We start from the raw sequence: 18,066 nt of genomic DNA on the forward strand, positions 1-18,066 counted from the left end.
GCAATTTCCCCAATGAGGCTTAAATTATAACCTGTCTGTAGAAAAATTATTATTTTTTTATATTCATAAAAGTATTATTTAGTTTAAAAAATAATTCGAAATTTCATATCCTTGGCTGTTACGATATTACCAACTTCGGTTCCACTTCTCTATCACTTTCCGCTTCTCGGTGATCTAATTAACGGGTTTTTCAATAAGATCGCTATTTTTTTAATAAAACAAAACCGGTTTGGGGTATCAATGAAGTTCTTTATCCTTGTGAAAGTACATTCGATGCCATTATATATGGAACTCGATTGCTTTTGCATGGCCACCACGGGCCTGCTTGCAGAAGTCCAGACGCTGAACCCAATTTTCAACGGTTTTCAAGCATAAATCGGCCGATAATGCTGCAATTACATTTTCGATATTCGTACGAAGTTCATCAATCGTCACTGACTTGCTGGCATAGACCATATACTTGACGTAGCCCCACAGGAAGGGGGGGGGCCCATTGACTGAGCCATTTCGTGACATAACATTTTCACCAAACTTGCTTTTCAATAAATCGATTGTGACTTTTGCTATGTGTGTGGCATATTGTCCAAGTTCATATCTTTCAATTCAGCCCAAAAATTTTCGGTTATCATTGAGCGGTAGCGATTTTCGTTCACAGTAACCTGCCGGTCTTGATCATCACGGAAGAAGTACGACCCAATGACGCCGCCGGCCTATAAACCGCACCAAACGGTAGTTTTTTCGGTATGCAATGGTGACTCATGGAGTACGTGTGTGGATTGCCTGACCAAAAACGCATATTTTGCTTATTGACGAAGCCTTTCAGCTAGTAATGGGCCTCAACGCTGAAGATGATTTTTCGCTGAAAATCCGGATCATTTTCAAGTTGTTTCTAAGTGAACATACGACGATTCGGTGGTCTTACGTCAATTTGATCTTGTAAAGATGTAAGCCAAGATCTTTTCACAAAATTCGCCAAGACGACGTCAGAGAGATGCCCAACGCTTGAGAACGACAGGTTTAAGGTCGATAGATAGAAACCCTGGCTCCTATTAATAAAAACTGTAGCTGTTTATTTTCACGAGCTTCTCTTAAGGCGAATTTTTTATCAGCAAAATCATTCGTCATAGACAAGAACAGGTAGTAATCACTTACTTAATAGCAGGTCTGTATTTTAAGATGGATGCTTGGGAACCTTCTAACCGATCTCTCGGAGCTTCCGGCGAGTTAAAATCTATAAGTGTTTCTTTCCCCTCGACAAAGCAAGTCCACTTCTGGGCGATTGCTTCATTCAGACGGTCCAATTGTTGACAGTGCAGCACCGAATTAAGAGTTCGACGGTAGATGAGCAGCTCATAATAGATAAAAACATTTCTGATCGTCAATCCTGACTATACTACGGTTGAACCACGATTGTTTTCGCTTGACTCTGCTGTAAGTGCCCCAATTTTCAACGTCGGTAACCACCCTACCCACCGGTAAGCACCTGCTTTAAATGAATTGTTGTTATTGTCTCAGCTGCAGTTCGCAGATGGAAATTCGGTCCATTAGCTATTTTTGCGTTAACTCGCTGGACACACGAGCTTCTTTTTGTATCCAACCTTATTTAAATGATTATTGGGTAATCAAAACAGTGCTTACATGATGGTCGAACTCGACGATTTCTATTAATTTTTCGATATTTCCAACAATTGGTCTTTCAGATGGTGGTGCATTACTGGAAGCAAAATTGAGCGTGATTTCTATTACAGTATCAGGACCATAAAAAGTATGGAAAATTTCAGCCGCTTGCACCTTTGGCGCCTGCTCAAACAGTGCTGAGCCAGCCAGGCAAATCATAAAAATGTCCAAAAACATTTTTAGTACGAAATCATCTTATCTTTCCAATGTCATATAGTGTAACCCTATCGTACTTATACAACAAAGCGAGGGACAGATTATTAAAGCCATCTGTGGGATAAATAATGAATTTCTGTTTATTAAACCTTATATTTCGCTAAACATTATGCAACTCAAGCCGAAAGTCAAATAGAATAAAAAAAAACAATGAATTTGTCATTTTTGTACCAGCAATTTGCACAAAAATTTACATAAAGACTGTAATTGCAGCGAATGCAAATGAAAGCGATTGCATAATTATTAACATTCCAGCGAGGACAGACTCCAACTCCAGCGCACACTAACTTCTATCATAAATTTGTTTTTGTACGCCAATTTTGCTAGTTAAAATAGTCATATATCAACGCCAAAAGCGCCATCGTTTAGCGTCATAGTTTCGACTGTCGTTATTGCACCCCCAGTGGGTGCTGTCCAAATATTTGCAATTGTGTCGAGCATAAACGGAAAATACTATATTTTAAATTGGGCTGCACTTATGCATTCTTGTACACACACATATATAAATACATATACAGGTATGCAGAGGTGCATTGATTGGTGCTGTTGAGTGGGCGTAGTTTTTGACTTGGCATGCAGTTTTTGTACATATTTGATGGCAATTTTACTGCTTTAGAGGAAATATTATTTTTTCAGCTTTTTTTTATAGCGGTCTGTTGTTTCAGTCTTTTCTTACGAATTGCACTTTTAACAAAAATTTTGCATAAACCTTAAAACTGATTTGTTTTTATATGTTTTTTGTCTCATTCATTTGCTTGGTCTGACACATTGTCTTGCCATCACCCACGGCTGCCGCGTGCAATATGCACACTTTCCATGTTTGTGCACCTTTTTTGACCAGCATCGCTCCGAGAATTTTAACAAATTTTCATTTTATTTTATTTGTGGTCAGTTGCTTGGTGTTATGCCTAAATATTATTTAGTCTAAAGCATGTAAAATGTGTTTGCCGCAGGTGATTTTTTAGTTTATGGAAATTTGTTTCGTATTTTGTGCTTTTTATGGTAGGTGTTTATTGTGCGATTGTTTGACAGGTCACATTAAATATGCATATTGTTTGAGATTTTAAGTGCTGGTTTTTGTAACAATCGACAAAAATGGGTGTGATGAATGTGTGGCATCTACAGGTTAGTTTAAGTTTTCTATAGCCATTGTGTACTAAAGTTGTATGAAAATCAAGCAGTATTAGCTTACTAAAAATATATATATCAGCTGCAGCAGTTCAAAAATGGTTGAGAACTTAAAAAAATAACTCAGTTATTGGATAATTTTCCACAAATAAAGGAAAACGTTCCACGTAGCATCTAGTAAAGTTGTGGAGGATGGCAAGAGAAGGCTTTATGGGAGCCGGTGTCAAAATTGGCCGAAAGGCCTTTAAGTGAAATCACATATCTCCGGAACTACTCTGCCAAATTCAACCAAATTTGGTAGGTAATATTATCCTGACACTTCTATGACACAGTGCGAAAATGGGCTATAAGCTCGTCTGCTTACCACATAATAAAATTTTAATTCCATTGGATTCTATCACTTTTCTGTAAACAAATCTGGCACTAATCCGGATAAAACTTTTTAGAAATATCGTCTTGAAGATATGCTATCTCAAGTCAAAAAATTTTCAAACTCGGACCATAACTGGCCAAGCCTCCAGAAACCGAATTGGCCCCATTGCCTATAATTGACTTTTTATCGAAAATACTATAGTGTGAAATTGATCGACGAATTACCTCAGCTCCCATATATTACATGTAATGATTTTCCTTATTTTACCAAACTGATATGAATAATTTATCGGTCAGTGTGTGAGTTATACGAGGTATGTTCATAAAAAATAACGTTAATTTTGAATATTCGCGGGATTTGGAGAGTCCAGTTGTCATTTTTTATTATTCTGATACATGCCCTTGAAATCCTAAAGTAAGATACTATTATCAGCTGTATTTATTGCTTAGTTTGCCTCTGGCAGCTGCTAAGGTTAGATGTGGTTTTATGAGCTTGGCGATTTTCATTCGTTAAAAGAAATGGATGAAATGGAGACGATTGAGCCTTAGTTTCAAAGTGATATCCATAAGCATATGTTTCGTCACCCATTGTAATACGTTTCAATAATTCTGTATCGTCGTTGACTTCTTTTAGTGATTCCTAAGTAACTTCCATTCGCAAAAAAATTTGCTGCCATGTGTTTTATGTCTACACAATTCGAAAAATTTTCATGGCATGTGCCAATCAATATGCCGAAAACGTCAGGAGCTTCTGTGATTGTTATTCGGCTATCATTCATAACCATTGCTTTCACTTTTTCCACGTTTTCATCGGTTGTTAGTGTGCTAGGGCGTTCGTGGTACTCGTCATCTTTATGTTGGATTTATTTAAAAACTCTATATTCTGATGGTGTAAAAATATATACATATATTACTATAGTAAATTTTCTGAGGAAATGCAAAAAGACTCTAGAACGATTCAAAGCTGCTTTATATCGTTACACATTATTTCGTAGAAGCAGCTGTTTAGTGTGGCATTTTTTTTTTGCAATATATATTAAATGTGTATACATGTAGAAGTTCAAACGCTGAACCCAATTTTCGACGGTTTTCAAGCATAAATCGGTTAATACTACTGCAATTTCTCGTGCGATATTCGTACGAAGTTCATCAATCGTCGCTGGCTTGTTGGCATAGACCATAAACTTGACGTAGGCCCATAGGAAATAGTCCAATAGTCCAATTGACTGAGCCATTTCGTGAGATAACACGTTCACCAAACTTGGTTTTCAATAAATTGATTGTGATGTTCGTTGTGTGGCTTGTGGCGCCTGTTGAAACCACATATTGTCCAAGTTCGTATCATCCAATTTGGGTCAAAAATATTCGGTTATCATTGAACGGTAGCGATTCCAATTCACAGTAACGTGCAACCCTTGATCATCACGGAAGAAATATGGCCCAATGACGCCGCCTGCCCATAAACCGCAACAAACCGTAATTTTTTCGTGATGAAATGTTGACTCATGGATTACGAGACAAAGCCATTCAGCCAAAAATGAGCTTTATCGCGTAAGATGATTTTTCGATGAAAATCCAGATCATTTTCAAGGTTGTTGCTCAGCCCAATTCACGAATATACGACGATTCTGGTGGTCAAGCGACTTCAGTCAGTTTGATCTTGTAATAATGTAGGCAAAGAACTTTTCGCAAACAACGCCACAACGACATCACAGATATGCCACACGCTTGGGAACGATGTGTGAGTGACTGCTTTGGGTCTTCCTCAACTGTCTTCCTCAACTGATGCGCTAGCGGCAACAATATCTCAACACTACGGGCACTTCTTTGTCTCACTAGCACGGGAACATTTTGTACGGTGCCTATGGATTCAAACTTTCCATTAGACGCTCAATTGTTGATCTGTCAGGACGATCATAAATTGGACGTAGCTCTCTTAAAGTTGAGGCCACTGACTCCTAATTTCGGTAGTAAATTTGAATACATAATTTTGACTCGTTGTTGGATCGTATATTTTTTAATGATAAAATGGCCAACCTTATTGAAGAGAAATATCAAAATAGCGGGAAAAATATGGCGTCGTTTGCTGTCCCTGTCGGTCTACTTTTGTAACGTCCCTATTGAAAACCCCGTTATATGTACAGGTATTTTTGAAATTTTGAAAAATCTCCAAACGAGAAGCGGTAGCCAAAAAAGCAGAGTTTAGATTCTAGTGAAATACAAAATATTAATAGACAAGCATTTTTAGGTTTATAGGGTTGTGAAATTTTTATTTCGTGTGTAATAGTTTTATTCGAAGTAGGGTGTCTTATGAGTTTTCTAGTAAACCGCTAAATTTAACCTAAAAACCGAATTGCAATTTTTCACATTAATCTGAATAAGAGTTTCTTTTACCACTTATCTTTTCTAACACTGGGATCTTCTTCTCCTTCTGTTACCACAAAGAAGAAACGCATCGAATGTGTGTCGATTGCAGAAAGTATTTATCCACTCGGGCAACTGGTTAAAGCAGTGTATTTAAGATGGTTAAAATGGTTAAAGTTTAAATGAACTTTTCTAACATTGTTATTTGGGCTATCTGTAGTGAATTGTGGACCAGTTTACAGAATATAAGACTTCTACTTATAATAGTATCAAGTTCTCTATTTATTTCTTTTTTTTATTTTTAATAAAATATCATAGCTTTTTCTTCTGGTTTTCTTTCTTATGCTTTTTCTGGAATCTAGATCTACTTCAGCTCTTTTAGTTTTTATTCTGCTATAAATCATTGAATGCTTTTCATATTTATATTTATATTTCCTTGTTTAAATTGTATCCTTAGGGCTTCATTTAAAACCGTGTTTGCAAACGATCACTTGTCTAACCGCCAAATGGACATGAGATCGCCCGAATGCATTTGCGAATTTTCTATTTGACATGTGTCAATTTATTTGACTGTGAATACACATAGATACTTGTATATGCATATGTATACTCAAGCATGTACACTTGTATGTTGTATGCTTGTGCATTGAAAATCAAATTGACTGCTAAAGCCTTTTTGTTGTCGTAATTAAGTGCTAGTTTATGTTGTCACGCATTTTTACGAATTTTTTGTTCGAATTTCTTAAAACAGTTTTTCTAGCCATTTTTGCGCTGTTGTCAGTGCCTGGCCACATAGCGTTGGAACATTTCAATTTGCAGCAGTGCAACTGAAAAACCATTGCGACAAACAAATGCACACTAGCGTATTTTTATTTTACAGCAATTGTATTTACTTATGTCCGATTGTGTGCTTATATGTGGCAGCCAGTAAACTGTGGCAGGTAATATGCAAATGACAGCGGGCAGCCAACGGGCGCATGTGTGTAAGCCAACAGTAGACGCGATGCCTTTCGTTTTGGCCAAACGCTTGTTGTGAGGTCAAGCGTGCGTACACGAAAATGCGTGTTGAACGGTGTTGCTGCTGTGAGCTACATGCATTTGGAAACATATACACAACATTTACGAATGAATACATAGCATTGCATGCGTGTAACATTTATTGGGTCAAGAAATTTATAAAAATTGCTTAATCGGTAGGGACAATTGTGACATAAGTAATCACAGTAATCACAGAGTGAGACATTTTTCTATACTAAATTTACCCCTATTGCGGAGGGCTACTGAAGCCAGTGTTGTTTGATATTAGTATTTTTTTTAGAATCTGTGTGTATGACAGCTATATGATATAGTAATCCGATCTAAATAATTTCTTCAGTAGTTATAGCGTTGCTTTGGAAAATAATTCACGCCAAAGTTCGTGAAGATATCTCGTAAATTACAAATTTTTTCATACAAGAATTTGATTGTGTTCGTTTAGTTTGTATGACAGCTATATGTTATAGTAGTTCGAACTGAACCATTTCTTCAGTAATTAAAGCGTTGCTTTGGAAAATAATCCATGCCAAATTTTGTGAGTATGTATTTTTAAATAAACAAGTTTTTCATACAGACACTTAATTTTGATAGTTCAGTTTGTATAACAGCTAAATGCTATAGTGGTCCGATATCGGCGATTTCGCCAAATAAGAAGCTTCTTGGAGAGAAAAGGGTGCGTGCAAAATTTCAGAGCGATATCTCAAAAATTAAGGGACGATTTCACGTATATACTGATAGACCCGATTCAGGGTTTAAAAGTATGGTATACTTACTTTCCAAAATAGTGCAGGGCTACGCCTAAAGATCAGTTTCCTGATTTTGACATTTTTACTTACTAACAAAAAGAAGTGATAGTAATCGATATTGCATCAAAACTTCCCAGCCAAGTTCTTCCAGTTTTTGCCGAGTCATCAAAAATGTGATCTAGCGTTGTCCTGATGGCGAAGCCTTTTCTGTTGATCACTCGTGGCCATTTTTTTCGATTGCTTCCTTCTATCTCATCAATTGGTGTAGAACAAATTGTTGGACTAGGCTGGAGCAGCTCATAGTGGACCCACCCAACACTCAGCATAATCTTTCGAGGCCAATCCTGGCTTTGCAACCATTTATTGAGCTTCACCACTCTTGGACCATGATCTTTTTCGTCTCCTGTTTTCATTCGCTTCACAAATAGTTCGATTTCATTTTGTTTCAGCAAAGAATCGCAGATGTTAATTCGGTTCATTAAATTTTCCACAGAAAATCGAGCTTCTTTTGGTAGTCAGCCTTTTTTAAATGGTTCAAAACCGTTTGATGATGAATGTTAAGTTCTTTAGCGATGTCATGGCTGCTTATGTGACGGTCCTGGTCAATCTTTTCCATAATTTCATCGACTTTTTCAACCATAGGTCGACCAGAGCGAGGTGCATCTTCACATCGAAATTTCCAGAACGGAAGCGATCGAACCATTGTTGTGCTACACAAACTGATACAGTTACGTCTCTGTAAACTTCACAAATTTCATTGGTGGCTTGTGTGTTATTCTTCCCTTTTTTATACAAAAATTTCAAAATATAGCGAATTTCTTCATTATTTTCATTCATTTTGAACACCTGTAACTTTTTTTCAACTTCCCCGAATTTTTTTTTTAATTTTTTTGGTTAAATGAAGCTTAAAATCTCACCTTTCCAACACTATATGGTATGACACAATGTGATTAGTGCTGAGATATACGACTGCAACGCCACCTATTGACAAAATACGAAAAGACTTTTTCGACTACCCAATATTAAGAGGTGTTGAAGCAAGGAATAGGAATCTATTTTTTCTATCCAACTTTATTAAACATGCAATTGAGCGTACAAAAAAGGCTTATATTTTCATTCTGATACAATACAGCAGTTCCTAAGCCATTTTAATAATCGCCTTTTCCAGCAGGCGTCGAAGGGTGAGGATGGTTCTAGAAATTCGTGATTTTTCAAACGAAGGAAAAACGGATTAATTAGTTTTTGGACTCTGAACTGATTTTTTTTATATTAATTAACCAGAGATTAGCCTAATACTTACTTATTTCCACTTTAAAATTTTCGAAATTTTTGAAACTTAATTCTTTTATTTATTAATAAAGTTTAATATAAAATTTCAACTGATTATCATTTGTATAAAAATGCCGTAAGAAATAAAAAGTAAATAAACAAGTTTATTGACCCAGTCGGCAAACCAAGGTTGCTAATAATATAACGGTACACAATATTAAAATAAAAAATACATGCGTTTGCGCTTTTTGCCCATATGCTTATGTGTTTTCTATCAAAACTTGAGTTTTGCGTGTTTTTTTCTTTCTTTTTCGTTTCATACTAGTTATTTCCTTTTGCTGTCTATTTTTTAACTAATCTAATAAATTATCTATAACCGTTTACGAATAATTAGTTTGTTTCGCACAAAGTTTGATGGAAAGCAAAAATACCGGTGGTAAATATGCATGAATATATAATTTAATAAACATAAATGGAAATCTCGCGGCGAACGACAAGCATTTAATCAGTTGACGCACGCATGCGCTAAGTTCAAAGCTCTTTCCGGTGTTTCACACGTTTCTCATGCATATTTGCATACTCATTATGAACATATGTTCGCTTGGAAGCAGCTATAGATAGATGAATATTTATATCTGATGACAACAGTAATTTAATTAACACCTTTTGCAATACAAGAAGAGTGATTGATAAATATTTATTTTAAATTTTAAAGTTGATATTTAGTACAGAGTTAGTAGTTAAAATATATGTTTTAGTGGCTCGTTTCTGGTAATTATTATTAGATCCTTAACGCTTGATACAATTTCAATACGCCTCGCTATAATAACAATACTAATATTTTTATGCCCACCTGTATACTTCTAAAATTGTTGTATAACCTAGTCTACTCCTATCATAGGATTTGTTAAAACCTTAAAAAGTTCGGCTTTATGAACAATAACACTTATAAAATATCAATTTGTAAATATAGAATAGAAATTTAGCTTTTATGATCCTATGTGGATTAAATAATCATTTGCTAGCGAGTATTCTAATTATATATATTAATTTCCTATATCTTCATATCATTTCCTTCTATGTCCTCAATAAACTCATGCATGAATTCTTTAGATGCAAATTTTTGGTATACGTATCCAATCATGCCTTTTACAACCTTCACACTATATTATGTTTTCGAAGTTCCTGAGGTCATTCGACACATAATAAAGTAAAACGTGTTGAGTCGATCCATACCAGTTGTTGGGAGCCTTTACTATTTCTCTAACTACAACATTATAGTTTTAGGGCACACTTACAGTCCTCGAAACACTTTTTATAAGTACTTTTTGGGACAGCCTTCAACTCGTTCAGCGAATTTTGTTTTATCTCTTCGAGCGACTGAAAATTGGGGCCAAATTTTCTGAATTTGGAGGGTGAACGATGGTATTCATTGCGTGTTTGCCTTTCGGTCACAAGCGTGGCTCGATACGATGGTGCATTAGCAAACGCCTAAATGCGTCTAAACTCCTTATTGACCGGAACAAAATCATGATTCACCAAACCACTAATATCGAAAAAACAATGAGAATCACGTTAATTTTTGACCGGCTTTGGCGTGGTATTTTTGTTTTCGGCTCGTTTTTTCCCTCAATTCCGATGATTGTTGATTTCTTTGCTTATCAAACTCACATGTCTCATCGGCAGTTATAAGTCTCTACATGAATTTGGGATCGGATTTCGCATGATCAAGTATATTCTAAGCGAGCTGTTCACGATACTTTTTTTGAAAAAAGCTTTATTGGAACGAGTCTAGAAAGCACGTGTTTCATACCTAAAATATACACCAAAATCATTCGAATCAAGAGGCCAACTCTTCCTAACTTTGGGTTGCTAAAATCGAAAATGATAGTAAGAATAGATTCAAACAGGAAGATGTTTTATGTTATAACCAAGGGTAACTCACCACCATTTTTACGAAAATGACGACAATAGCTGTACATGATCGTGGTCAAATTCTTGAACTCAAATGTTTAATCTAGACACGCCACAGACCTGTTAGCACATCAGTCGCAATTTTTTCTTATATTATATTTTTATACTCGCCCGGTGTTTCAAATAGCATTATATAATGGTAGAAGGTATAATTGAGCTACATAGCTAAGCTCTTCACACATGGAATGAACCTAATTTTTAATTTAGCCAAGCCACAAACCTCATGATTGATGTAATCTTCCTATCATCCCTAGCCTTAAAGCGACATAGATATTCTTTTGCTTTGTCAATAGTGCTTTATGGTAATGCTTAACTGTAAATTGTACAAAACAGGAAAAAAACGTTAACTTCGGCTGCACCGAAGCTAATATACCCTTCACAGGTGCATTTCTTTTAGTAACTATATGTTCAGTTTGTATGGAAGCTATATGCTATAGTAATCCGATCTGCACAATTTCTTTCGGAGAATTGTGCAATCTCTTTAGGCAATAAATCATGCCAAATTTCGTGAAGATATCTTGCCAAATGCGAAAGTTTTCCATACAATAACTTGATTCCGATCGTTCGGTTTATATGGCAGCTTTTTGTTATAGTTAACCGATCTCAACAATTTCTTCGTATATTACATTATTTTTCTAGAAAATAATCTGTGCCAACTTTTGTGAAGATACATTGTCAAATGTGAAAGTTTTCCATAAAAGAACTTGATTCCGATCGTTCAGTTTGTATGGTAGCTATATGTTATAGTGATCCGATATCGGCAGTTCCGACAAATGAGCAGCTTCTTGAAGAGAAAATGACGTTTGCAAAATTTCATACCGATATCTTAAAAACTGAGGGACTAGTTCGTATATATACAGACAGACGGACAGACAGACAGACAGACAGACGTACATGGCTAAATCGACTCAGCTCAACATACTGATCATTTATATATATACTTTATAGGGTCTGCGACGTTTCCTTCTGGCTGTTACAAACTTCGTGGCAAACTTAATATACCCTGTTCAGGGTATAAAAACGGGCCTGTAATTTATAAACTGCCCCCTCTTAGTGGACTACCTCTAATAGATGTGACGCTTGTTTATAAGACAATAGTTTGCTTTTAAAGGCAAGCTACTGAAATTTCACACGCAAAACAAACGCGTTTTAAATTATATACATACATATGTACATATGAAACAACATATTTAGCTACATAAATAGCATTTAAATGCAGAAAAACTCACAATATTAATAAGCATAATTATCCATGCGGCGCTCGTCATGGGTAAAATACCACACGCACTTTGGCGCTTAATGAGAAAGTTCACTCAGGTTGTTGTTGTTTTTGCACTTTTTATGTTAAATCAATAGAAGTCAAGCAACAATTTAACAGTTACATATTTATAAAATTTTATATTTCTCTGTAAGTATGTTCATATGCATTTATTGCCTTCAATTTCCACAATTGTCTTTGCAGGCGATTTTTTCTATTGTTGTTGCTATTGTTGCACTTTTTTGCTTTCTCAACGATTTTGTTATGCATAGGTGCTCATCTTTACATAATAATTCATTATGAATGCAATTTCTGTCGGCAATTTTACACATTTTTCTGGCTACTGCACACGCACACACACATCCACCGGTAATTATATACATATATACATATGTGTGTGTGTACAAACGCTCGTTTATGAGCTTTTGCTTTTGGCACTTGCATTTTCTATTTCTGCTTTACTTTCGTTTTCATTTTATTTTATTTCCATTATCTGTTCGCTTAATTTGCTTCAACGTATGTATGTGTAGGGTTGTGTGTATGATTTTTATACTCTCGCAACAATGTTGCTAACGAGAGTATTATAGTTTTGTTCACATAACGGTTGTTTGTAAGTCCTAAAACTAAAAGAGTCAGATATTTATATTTCAAAAGTGATCAGGGCGACGAGTAGAGTCGAAATCCGGATGTCTGTCTGTCCGTCCGTCCGTCCGTGCAAGCTGTAACTTGAGCAAAATCGGCCCACTGCCACGCCCACAAAATGGCGGAAACCGAAAACCTATAAAGTGTCATAACTAAGCCATAAATAAAGATATTAAAGTGAAATTTGCACAAAGGATCGCATTAGGGAGGGACATATTTGGAAGTAATTTTTTTGGAAAAGTGGGCGTGGCCCCGCCCCCTACTAAGTTTTTTGTACATATCTCGGAAACTATTATAGCTATGCCAACCAAACTCTACAGAGTCGTTTTCTTCAGGTATTTCCATATACAGTTCAAAAATGGAAGAAATCGGATAATAACCACGCCCACCTCCCATACAAAGGTTATGTTCAAAATCACTAAAAGTGCGTTAACCGACTAACAAAAAACGTCAGAAACACTAAATTTTTTTTAAAAATTGAAAATGGGCGTGGCGCCGCCCACTTATGGACCAAGAACCATATCTCAGGAGCTACTAGACCGATTTCAATGAAATTCGGTATATAATATTTTCTTAACACCATGATGACATGTACGAAATATGGCTGAAATCGGTTCACAACCACGCCTTCTTCCAATATAAAGCTATTTTGAATTCCATCTGATGCCTTCTTTGTATAATACGAGTATAAACATTAGGAACCAATGATGATAGCGAAATAAAACTTTACACAAATACGGTATTTGAAAAATGACGGATAATGAAATTTCGATTATCACTTTATCATGCGAGAGTATAAAATGTTCGGTGATACCCGAACTTAGCCCTTCCTTACTTGTTTCATTTCATTTTCATTTCACCGGTAACGCTTGCGTTATTTTGCTATGAGTTTTGCGGCGATGTGCACATGTTTGGCATAATTTACCATTTAGTGTGTGTACGTGCAATGTTTACCGTTGCGCCGTGGTTGTTGTTGTTGCCACTGTTACGAGTGCGTACAAATAGTAGCAGCTCATGCGCATGCTCATCTGCTGCTAAGTGCCCAGTGTCACATAACAATGCAGTGCCATGAAATGTTATCAAATATTTTGCAATAATGTGCTTTTTCTTTGGCTTCGTTTTTCCTCGCTTATACACTTTCTTCATAGTCGTGCTTTTTGGCAGAAATGTGCATTTGTAGACACTAGTACTTGTGTTATAGGCAAATGAAGCTTGAAGCTAGGAAAAAATGCTGTGCAAATATGTTTATTTTTTTTCTGTACTCGTTGCTATATAAGTATTTTTTTGTACATTATTTTAACTCTAAATTCTGAAGAAGGTGCGATGAAATATGAAAAATATAATCAATATAGTAGTTAGATGGTAAAATTAGTCATTAGAGCTGCTCACTATACCTACAATGGCAGGGAGTTGACCTCTAAACTCTATTCCAGCTCCCTGAGTAAATTTCTGTAATAAAGAAGCTTGTCAATATTATCATTGTTTGTTCAGTGTCAGTACCTTGCTTTTGTCGTGTAATCTTATGATGGTCAGCACATATAGAAAACGAATCGCGATCAAATATCTGGAGAGGGTTTCCGTGTATTTTTTCCATATAATCAAGATATGTATAGTAGGGTGTTTTTTTTTTTGAACTATTAATTTTTTTCAGTCCCATTATGACATTTCCTTGGAAATACCCTAAAAAAATTCCCTAAAAATTTGAGCCCTTCATATTAACATCTATTATTTCGCATAGAAAAAAAAAGAAACAGAGTACAGTAAAGTTAAAATTTATGTACATAAACTATATTAATAGATATTCATACAGAACCTTACATAATCTTCTAGTTATAGATTCTGCAAGAGTTTTGGAAAACTCTGAAGACATTTTGCTTTATTCTTCAATTTTAATTTTTCGGTCAAGGTGCTCCCATAGATGCTCGTTATGATTGAGGCTTGGGGACTGCGGAGAGTGATCCAGGGTTTTTGGACTTGTGCTAAGGATCGTTGTCCTGTTAAAATATCCATTTTCTTGATAATCCTAATATTTTCAAAATGTTTAAATAATCCATTTTGTTCATCGTGGACACAATAAAAACTTAATTCCCAACACTAGATGCTGCCATACAGCGCAGACCATAACCGATCATCCACCATGTTTTACGGTGTTGGTAACACTTTTATCATCAAAGGCTTAATTTTTGGATCGCCAAATTTTAGGAGGTTTTTTCGATCCAAATATTTCGAGCTTTTTTTCGTCCGTATACAAAATGTTTTCCCAGAATATTGCAGCCTGATTTATATATTTTTTTTGCAAATACCAAGCTTTTGTGTTGTTTCACCTTTCATATATACGGCTTTTGTGTGATACTCGTCCATGGAAACCGGTTTGGTGCAATGTTCGCCTTATTGTACTGGCACTTACGGGTCTACCGGATAATCCTAGAACTCTGACAGTATTCTAGCTAAGGTTATCACTCAAAAGTAATGAGAAATATTATTGTATATTATTGTTTTCTTAAATTTTTATGTCTTTATTTTTAATTTGTAAAACCAAAATCTATCTCTCGATTAAGTCATATATTTTTCTGCTCATGGAGTATGTTACTACGTTTTGTTCGACTTCTGGAAAATTTTTTTATCTAATACAGGTTCACATTCAAGACAAAGTTGTGTATATGCCTGATCATTACAGTTATATTAAAATCCATTTAAAATTATACTTTGAAAGTAACTCTTTAAGCCTACTCTGTTAACTAGAATAAAATTCTGTTCTGCTGTTCTTGATGATACACCTAAATCAACGCCTTGTCTAAAGCAATTTACAGCGTGAGCTATAAAAGTAGTGTAGTTCTAAAATGTAAATTCTGCCATTATCGCCACTATTATATTTACTCGTAGTAATACCAAAAGTTTTTATAACCACCAGCAAACACTCATGTATCGAACATGCATGCCTCGTACGTTGTGGCAAGCAGCTCAGCTATGCACCAAAATCGCTCAATTTGCTGTCAATCGATCAAGAGTGCGGAGCAGGCAGGCGTGCCGGCGATCAAACAGTTCGGCTTGCATTTTATCACCGTTAGATACATTTATTTACGCTTTAATTAAATCGCCACTTAATTACAATGGCAATTAGCAACGAAAAGTTGTTTGTGCGCGATAGTTACAATGCAAATTTGATACCGTAAAAGAACATATTAGATATGTGTATACATACATATGTATATCTTAAAAAATGTTTAAAAAATGCCAAAATACATCGCCAACTGAATCTCTGGCATTTTACAGCTATTTGTTGATCAAAACGCCCGCGGTCAATGATACAATTTTTTTCGCTCTCCAAAGAGTTGTACTAAATAATCTCCTATAAATTAAAAACAATTGAGAACAATTAAGAAAATACAGTGTTGGTGAAAAAGTTTTAATTTTTCTTTCTGACAAATATTCTAATACATTTTATTTCATAACAATTGGCGTGTTTATATGCAAATTAATTGATCGATTAATTAGTAAATTGTTCAGACACAGCAACTGAAAACTGATATTCTGACACAAGTGCTCAATTGCAATCATTTTTCTTGCTTAACAATATATTTTTGATTATGAATTATTAGATTACTTGCAAATTTTGATCATACGAATGTTAAGGCGACATCTTTTTGTTTGGTAAAAGTGCAATAATCAGAGGAATTCGTATTCATTTTTATTGTTTTTTTAATTTTTTTTAAATATATTTTTTTAATTTTTATTACACTTTTATTGTTCACATTAGCAATTATTTTGTCTGGCTGACGAATTCATATTTATTAACTGGTTTGTTAAAGATGATATTGACAAAACAGGTACTGGAATCCAAAATAAAAATTATTATCAGACCCAGTTGTGTATTAAAAGCACGTTCTTGAAATAAACAAAAATATTAATTGTTAAATTGATTTAGAAAAAAGTTTCGATTTTCAAACTTAAGGCTATTCGTATTGCTAAAAATTAAATACTAAACTTAAGTCTTATTTGTTTATCAATTATCAATATTCTTAATGACAGTACAAGGTGCTTTCCAAAGTAAAGAGGACTTTTTTAAGCTAGCGCCCCCTGGTGGCGTAATTTGTATGTTGACTGCTATCTGATATCTTTATCGAGTGGCAATTTCATGACATTTCATCGATTGGAGTCGAAGTTATTGCGTTTTAAGTGTCAGTATGTTTGTGTTGCCGTTGCGAAAATGAGCTTCGAACAAAGAGCCAACGTTAAATTTTGTTTTAAAATTGATAAAACTTTTACCGAAACCTTTCAATTGATGAAACGAGTTTATGGTGTTGATTGCCTATCCCGTAGCAGAGTGCATAAGTGGTTTCAACGTTTTCAAAGTGATCGTGAGGACATAAATGACGATCAACATTTGGGCCAATCAAAATCCGTGATCATTCCATCGAAACTGTGCGTGAATTAATCAAAAATCAGCCGAAATCATCATTGAAATTCATGGAAATGAAATTGAACATCTCCAAAACATCGATTTATCGCAATTTGACCGAACATTTGGGCTTACGAAAGGTGTGTGCACGGTTTGTCCCACACAAATTGACTGACGACCAAAAATTGCTCAGAATCCAATATTCGAAGGACAGAAAAACAAAAATCACATTTTAACCATTTACCACTTCCCATATTTACCTGATATGGCACCGGTCGACTTTTTCCTTTTCGGAAAAATGCATTTGTCCATGCTGAAAGCGTTATGCAGACGTAGAGGCCATTCAAAATACTTGCCGGCATACTGGCGGCCATACTTTTCAACGAGCTAAAACATTTTCGACATGCTTTTGGATCGTGCAAAAACCTGTATTGAAGCAGAAGGAGACTATTTTGAATTAAATAAATTGATTTTGCCGAAAAACCCATTTGTTTTGCCATTAGCTGTTTTTTTTCAAGTCCTGTTTACTTTGGAACGCACTTGTATTACAAATTGTATCTTTGGTATTGCAGGTTGTTAGACATGTCTACGTTTGAGAGCTTCCTGGAGAATAATTGTCGCTAAAGTCTGTTTTGAGAGTTCCGTTCCTATTTATGACATCTAAATTGTTAATTATTGTATGTTAAGTTGTGCCATAAGTTATTTTACAAGTTCAGCTCATTTTAAAAATGAAACTAGTTAAGGGTCAAACCACGTCAAGTGGTCCATGAAAATTTCGAAAAATCTTCGATTTTGAAAATTAGCAGTTCATCAGATAGGTAAAATTCTGTTTTTTGTTAAATTTATTGAAGGTTGAAATTAAGAGCACGATAAAATTGTAAAATTATTTTCTCATAAACTACTGGAGATAAATCGATAAAATTTTGTGAAGTCAAAGAAAAATGCTCGCGGTATATTATAAATATTTTTTCATGATCCATTTGTTA

General features: G+C 35.1%; 1 protein-coding gene across 5 annotated transcripts in view; it reads left to right on the plus strand.

The window, feature by feature from the left end:
- The window catches only part of LOC126759833 (proteoglycan 4), a 162,414-nt gene that overhangs the window by 54,376 nt on the left and 89,972 nt on the right, over nt 1–18,066 (plus strand). The window lies entirely within an intron of this gene.

Source organism: Bactrocera neohumeralis, chromosome 5 (genome assembly GCF_024586455.1).
Source record: "Bactrocera neohumeralis isolate Rockhampton chromosome 5, APGP_CSIRO_Bneo_wtdbg2-racon-allhic-juicebox.fasta_v2, whole genome shotgun sequence".
Lineage (NCBI taxonomy): Eukaryota > Metazoa > Arthropoda > Insecta > Diptera > Tephritidae > Bactrocera > Bactrocera neohumeralis.